Here is an 8,513-nt window from a genome sequence, read left to right on the forward strand (position 1 = left end):
TTGTTATTTTTCTTGTCTTGCTATTGTTCCCAAATATAATTGTTTTTGTACCTAGATGAATATATTTGTATATTTAGAGGCAGATGAAAATGATGGTGTGGGGGAAGGAGAGATTTGGGTACAAATATGCAAATATATCTTATATCAATATATAGCTGAATGAGGAGAGGGCAGAAAAATGCAAACCAGCCATGTCATGGCTCTGAGCATCTAGGTTAGTGTCCCAGCAAAATTTATTTTTCATATTATTATTTTTGTGTGTATATGCACGCATACATGTATATGTAAAGGCAGTTACATAGCAAGCCTAAGAAAACTACTTTAAGCATACTTTAGGTGCTGTGTTTGACTCTAAGTTAGATCCAGATCCCTGGAAACAAAGATCAACTCTCTCAAAAGAGTTGAAGCCACAGTTACAATTAACATGCTGAGACCTGGAACATCTGTAAATATCAGCATTTTGTGTTTAAACTGCAAGACAACCAGCTCAGGATTAATTTTGTTGCTTTTAAAGTTAAGTTTAAAATCAAACTTGATTGCAGGAAATACAACTTCAGCAACAGAGTGATCAATGTCTGGAACACTCTACCTGACTATGTGGTTTCTTCCCCAAACCCCAAAACCTTTAACCTTAGACTGTCTACTATTGACCTCACCCCTTTCCTAAGAGGTCTGTAGGGGGCATGCATAAGCGCACCAATGTGCCTACCATCCCTGTCCTATTGTTTCTTTTATTTTTCTTATATGTACCCATTTCATGTATTCATAACTATATTTATTCTTATACCTATTATCTTGTAAGTGATTGACAAATCAAATTAAATAAATAAATAAAATAAAAGTCTTCTCATACACATTATAAATGATCAAACAGTGCTTAAATGATCATGTATATTGTTTAACAATAAGTAAACTACTTAGAATTTTTGGCATACTAAGTCCAAAATAGGTTTGGAGTTTACTTTCAGTCTGCATGGTTCAAATAAAATAGATACAAACTGGCATACTAAATTAAAAGCCATTGATGTAACTATGGAAGTGTTGCAGTAACCTACTAGCAGCCACTAGATGTAGCTGGCATTCTGGATAATTTGGATGTATAGTTATAAACTGATTTCTATTATAATCACGTAGGGTTTTTAAAAATGTTATTTGTAATCCAATTTCAGATGTGCAGTTTCGTTGACATGCATCTATGAAATGCAGTCATGCAATTTTTAATGACTATCTTCTCAGGTTTTAAAATTGGATGGATGGCCAGAAAGATTTGCAATTGCACTTTTAACCCTAATTTCCTTTTACATTTGGGTTTTATTTTTAGGGAAGGGAGGGACTTTAAATAGCTTTAAAATTAGACATTTTTGCTGCTTTTTAAAATGTTTAAAATTTTATTGCAAGTGTTCCGGATTCTAAGGTTGTAAAGGGAAAAAAGAGAAGCACTGTAAACAGGACAGCTGCAAAAACAGACAGCACAGCAATATCAGTAGCTGTCATTATTTTATGACTGGGAATTCTCACCCAAATCTCCCTTGCTGATCCCTCAAAGGAAGATGTCTGCTGCAGGTCATCCTCATCATTTTTCACTGAAACCTATATTTTGCAAAAATAACATAAGATACTATCATCGTTTGTCTGCAGGATTGGAGGGTTTGGTTTAATTTGCTTGGAATCTAGCTGGAGATAACCAAAGCACCAGCAGGATACAAAAGATGCCTGGGTTTATATTGTGTTGGGAAGGACATGAACTGAAAAGAGCCATCTTGAAACAGGCCAACACTCACACAGTCTGCCATTTCATCAAGTTACATTCCAGAAGTTTACCAGCTGCCTTCTACTGTTGTGCCTCAGCACCTGGCATGTTGCTGGGTTTAAGGAAGTTGTTAGATCGGGTACAAAAGAGACGCGAGACCAGTGTACTTCAAGCTCTGTTTTTTGTATAGATCTGTACAAGATCTTGAAGCCGCGGCAGCCCTTCATATAGGGATTGTTCGCGGCTCGCCGGCCAATGACAAGTCTTTGAATCTCCCGCAATCGGCTCGGCCAATCGCGGTTGATTCTTAGTGGACCAATCACAGCCGTTCAGTGGACCAATCACAATGCCATTTGTGTGGACCGATCAGAAGTCAGTATTTGGAGTATGTTAATACAGAACAGAAGTAGTATTGAAATAATAGACATTAATGTAGTGGAATTCTCTATTCATTTCTCTGGTGTCCTTTTAAACTTATTTAATATAGTAGCCATCATCACACCACAATATGTTCTACCTTTGATTTTTGTAAGGAAGGACAATATCCTTTTATTGGTCCAAAATCTCACCATTTTTAATTTTATCATGCAAGTGGAAGAAAAACTTTGCATTGTCCGTATTTTACATACACATAATTGTATATATCTGTATCATATGTTTTCTTTCACTTTAAGCTAAAGACACCCCTAATGGTATAATTTTTCCTTAAAAATTATCACAACAGGTACCAACAGGGGTGGAATTCTACAGATTTGCACCTATTTGCTAGAACCGGTTGTTAACATTCTAAGCAGTTCGGAGAACTGGTCGTTAGAAGAAATTACTGGCCTAATCCTGTAAGGAAGGCAGGAAAGAAACATTCTGGTGTCGCTTACAGAAACTGCCTCTCCGTTAACCCTTATTACATTCTTGGCAGGACTAGACTTCCTGTCTCAGGAACCCCTCTGGAGTTTTTTTCCCCTCCTTTGCTGGTACTTTGCTTGTGTGGAATGACCATTCAAAGTTACAATGGCACTGGAAAAAGTGACTTATGACCATTTTTCACACTTATGACTGTTGCAGCATCCCCACAGTTATGAGAGGCCAGGCAAGGAGATGCATGCCTCGATGTGAGTGATGTTGAGTTGGCCACACCCAGCCAGTCACATGACCACCAAGCCATGCCCACCAACTTAGCCATGGCCACAGAACCGGTTGTTAAAAAATTTGAATCCCACCCCTGGGTACCAACAAAATAAACATTTTGTTATATTGCTTTGTAGTGTGGGGAAAGGCTTGCTTTCCCAGAAAAGCTTATTAAAATGATTTATTAACTGTATAGAATAAAAACTAGTGTATGCCTAATTTTGATATGAAGGAACAGCAGGGCATCTTACATGAAAGAAGGTATAAAAGCATAAAATTGCAGCGATGTGAAAAAAGGGAGAAAGGGAAAGAAGGAAAGAGAAAGAAAGAGGGAGGGAGGAAGGGAGGGTGGGAGGAAAGATGGAAGGGACTGCTTTCTTCAGTTTTAAAGCCTTATAGCAAAATCACCCTAAAAATTCAAATTGCTTGTTTGTATCCATAGGCTGGATCATAGCTATCCCACTTTTTTGAGACTATATTTTAGACTAGGTGTGGACAATTACTTTTCCCAAGGGGCCACATGAGAAATTGGGACTATTATGGAGGGCTGAACCAATAGGGCTGTGAAGATGGGTAGGCATTCATATACGCACATATGTAAACTGGAAAAAAATAAATCTTCAAAATAAAAGATTAGATAGGGACAGCCAAATATGAACCAGGAACAGAAAATGCTCAGGAATGTTTTAAATTATACCAAACTATGCTTTGGTAGAAACTCTACTGTGTTTTTTTCAATTTTGTAGGCAAGAATGATATAGTAACTTTGTAAGGAATATATTACACAAAATTTTGTGGGCAAATGCTTTACAGTCAATGAACATGAATTGTACCTTCCTGTACTATTGAAGCCTGCTAAATTATTCCAATGGTCATTGTCAAAGTCAATACAATTTTCATGCTACTACTTAGTTCTGGATAATAGATTGGGCCTTGATCATACAAGGGTTAGCTATCCCTTTTACCTAACTTGGCCTTATCGCTACAAAACTAAGCAAGAAGATACTTTTTGGCAGAGGATGATAGTTTACAAAGGGTGCTGTTTGTAGAATGTAGAACACTTTATTGGCCAAGTGTGATTGGACGCACAAGGAATTTGCCTTGGTGTAAATACTCTCAGTATACATAAAGAAAAGGTACATTCGTTAAGAATCAAGAATCATAATGTGCAACACTTAATGATAGTCATAGGGTACAATCAACAATCAAATCATACTAGGAAACAGTCAAGTTGGGAGGGGATGGTGATAAGGAGTGGTGAGAAGATTAACAGTAATAGTAGTATACACTTTGTAAATAGTTGAACAGTGTTGAGGGAATTATTTGTTTAGCAGAGTGATGGCTTTCGGTAAAAAACTGCCATGCAGCCTAGCCTGAACCCTTGCATTTAAGGGCAGGAAAGAAAGATTCACTTTGCAACAGTGGGCATACTTGGAATTTTAAGAGAAGCTATTGACACCCACAACAAATGGCTACCATTGGAGAGATATTTTTCTTCAATGTAGCTGCTATGGTGGGTGTAGCCAATTACAACATGTCCATCTTCCAGAAGGCTGGCCAATGAGAATATATTTTATTTATTTATTTATTTATTTATTTATTTATTTATTTATTTATTCATTCATTCATTCATTCATTCATTCATTCGTTTGTTTGTCAAGTGATTATAAGATAACAGGTATAAGTATAAACATAGTTATGAATACATGAAATGGATACATATAAAAAAATAAAAAGAAACAATAGGACAGGGATGGTAAGCATGTTATAGCATCCACATAGTCAACCCCCTTCCTTCCTATTTATCTGGTGGCTGCACAACCTCTAGATGGCAGCCAAGAGATACAACAAAGTTACAGATCCAATCTGGTACAACAAACTCTAACCTTTTGCTGCCATCTAGTGGTTAATAGGTCAAATAGGTTGGCCTACAGTTTCAATTTTTTTTTTTTTTTAAGAACAAGTGGTCAGTGATACAAGAAAGGAAAAATTGTGGCATATGGTCAGAGCATTGAGCATACCAGCTGGACAAAAATTTTCACATAGTAGATGAGTTTGGGTTGGACTGGAAGTTCAGCCCAGAGAACCACCAATCCTGGCCATTAGAATGCAGTATTTTAAAGCTGTACAGACAGTAGTATAATGTGGATCTGTTCTGAGTACATACTGGTAGTAAAGATACAATGGAGGATCAGCAAGATTTTGTACATCATATTTTTCTGCTGGCTCTGGGACAAAGGGTATTGTGTTAAAGAGCTGTGTGTTGTGGCCTCAGTTTACCATAGTATGGAGAGAGGGGATGGAGACAGACAGGCACATCAACCAAGAAACTTTTCCTATCTTCAAAAAGGTGAGGAGGAAGAACCAGCAAGCTACAGATGAGTTACTCTGACATAGACAAGTGGAAAATTCTAGAATAGATTATAAGGAACTCAATCTGTAAGGGCACTGAACATAATAAAAATAATCAGATAAGTCAGCATTTGTCAAAAACAAATATTTCAGACTAATCTTATCCATTTTTGATCATGTAACTTCCTTAACAGATTTTGGAAAACCCTAGATAAACTATTCACAAAATACCCTGTGATATCCATATAAGCTAGCTATATGGTTGGCTTGGAAGCTGTACTCAAAGAGTGCTCACCAATGGTTGGTTCCTCATTAAATTGAAGTGATACAGCAAACATTGTGCTGCAAGAATCAGTCCTATATTCTTCAGTATGTTCATTAACATTTCAGAGTGCAAGATTTAGAACAATGGACTAATGTTATAGAAAGGAAGAATTTAATTTAATGTTAGCAAAATTAAAACGCACAGTAAAAAATAATTTGACAGTGAATCAGGTTATTCAGAAAGACATTGTTCATTGGATGTGCTCAATTAGAGTTTTCGTTCTGTTACCTGGGCCCTTCCAACTCATTGAATTTATGATTAAATAAAGAGTCAGCAAACAACACTGAAGCTTATGTCACTTTAAATGTATTATGGTTTAATCTTAAATGGACCACAATGAATTTCAACTGTCAATGAAATGTGTAACAATATTTCTACGAATTCTTTTTTCTAATGGAATTCTTTCTGAACTACATTTCCTTTGCCTAGTCTATATATCTGTCTCTAATTTATAAAACTTTAAGAAGGCATTATTCATTTCTATGGGTTTACAACAAGATCATTCTCTGTGGAAAATTTCCATACCTTTTTTTCTGTAACTATTTCAAGCCATGTGTTAGAAAAGTAACATCTCTTGTATTGCCTTATTTTTACAAATGCTTAGTGATTCTTGTCATATTATTTTCAAGAAAACTTACAAATATTGGATACTGTTTTTATGGATAGCCACTGAAAATACCATTTTCTGAGTGAAATATATTGCTCCTAGAATTACTTTTATTAAGTCAAATCAATGCATGGAAGGTTTTAAGATTATAAGGACCATTTATTATAAGGGCAGGGGGAGGGGGAGGAGATAAAGCCTTTTAGTAGCATGCATGAATATTGGGGACACTTGGCAGAAAAGCTTGGAAGAAACAAATTTCTATTTGATAGACCAGGTATCTGTCAGTGCAGCCCAACTGATGGAAACTTGTTTTAGCAGTTGTAGAATGCATGATAGCTTATCTTCAAAACAAACCTATGAGAGAAGTTAGGCTCTTTGCCTAAAGCAAAGGTAGACAACTATGACACTTTTATAACCTGTGGACTTCAACTCCCAACATTCCTGAGCCAGAATGCTGGCTCAGGAATTCTGGGGGTTGAAGTTCACAAATCATACAGGGGCCATAGTTGTCCACCCCTGACCTAAAGATAGTCAGAGAAGTTCTTATCTGAGGAGATTTAAAAGGATCTTCTCAATTCTACTCTAATATTCTAACCACAATTATCCATCATTTTTTCCTAACAAAGTTGCAGTAACAATACATTTTATCTAATCAAGAAAAGCATTTCTGAGGGTTTGTGGCATTTCTTTGACTTGTACTTCACTTTTTGTATGTTTAATGTGATAACACCTCAGTTTAATGGGCCATTTGGGGGGAAAGAATTCATTAAATCTGAATTTAAGAAATAAATATCATTTGCATAATTGCACAGTTGACATGTTTATCTCATTTGTGTAGTGGAAAAGACATAAAAAAATCAAGTAGTAATTATGACAAATGGCTTAAATTATATCAAATGTCCTGACAAACTCTGTGGATGAGGTCTGAAGGCATATTTTGTCCATTAAATGGGAATCCATTAAATTGAAGTATCACACTAATGTCAGGGAGATGAAGAAACGGCTTCCAGCCTTTTTTATTGCACTGTGGCGCCATGTACACTACATCAACATATCCACTAATGGCACATCAGAAACCCGATGAACATACCAATGCATGCTTCTTTTAGAGAACATGCAAATGTAGCTGGGTTTTTTATTTTTTATTTTTTAAGTGAAGACAGAAGATTGACCTTAAATGATCAAGTGAATAAGGAAAGGTATTGCATCTTTTCTTGCTGTATTTAAAATGCTCACTCCAGATGGTCTTCCCTTCTTGAGCATTTATGGCATATTACAAGAATAAATGCGCTAATGGAAGTTGGGAAGGAAGGTGGTCATGGAGATTAGAAACAAGATAAGGAAACATGCAGGGTAGAACTTTTGGAATTCCTTCAATTGTTCACCAACAATAGCCATAGGAGGAGTTGGTATTTTTTTTTATAGTGCAATGAAGTAACATATCTCTGTGTGCATTTGAACAAATGAAGATGCGTGCATGTGTATTGTTCATGGGTTGTGTGAGAGGAGGGGGTAGGTATATATCAGAGGCGGTATTTAGCAGGTTCTGACCAGTTCTGGAGAACCGATAGTGGAAATTTTGAGTAGTTTGAAGAACCGTCAAATACCACCTCTGACTGGCCCCCACCCCCATCTATTCTCTGCCTCCCGAGTCCCAGCTGATGGGCTGGGTCTTCTTTGCCCTGCACAGGAGAACAGAGCTGGAAAGCAGGTTAGTGGGGTGGGGAAGGAATGGAGGTTTTTTTCAGGAACCTTCCCTCAGGAGTGGGGAGGGAATGGGGATTTTACAGTATCCTTCCCCTGGAGTGGGGTGCGAATGGAGATTTTACAATATCCTTCCCCTGCCATGTCCACCAAGCCATGCCATGCCACATCCACCAAGCTACACCCACAGAACCAGTAGTAAAAAAATTTGAGTCCTATCACTGATATATACATGTTACTTGGATCTCTGAGGATCTATTCAGGATGGTAAAACTCATGAAGAACAGCCCATCTTCTAAGGCAGGGGTGTCAAACTGGCAGCCCATGGGCCAGATGCATCACCCACAGGCCACGCCCACCCCAGCTCTGCAGAGAGAAAAAAACATCATGATACATCACATACCAGCAACGAGACACTGAAAGTTTGAAACCCATGTTCTAAGGCATATTTCCCCATTGGTTGACTTTCCATAACACATTGAACCACAAACTAGCCAACCATATTTTAGCTGAACAGATTCTGCAATTCTGATTCTGTGTGGTCAATTTAAAGTTCATTATGTTGTGCAGACCCTGAAAATTCAATTAATTACAAACCATGATTACCATATATTAATCACAAGCAAACCTCTTGTCTGGACACAATCTCG

The sequence above is a fragment of the Pseudonaja textilis genome, chromosome 1, assembly GCF_049901715.1.
Source record: "Pseudonaja textilis isolate UNSWEBS1 chromosome 1, rPseTex1.2, whole genome shotgun sequence".
In the NCBI taxonomy this organism is placed as follows: Eukaryota; Metazoa; Chordata; class Lepidosauria; order Squamata; family Elapidae; genus Pseudonaja; species Pseudonaja textilis.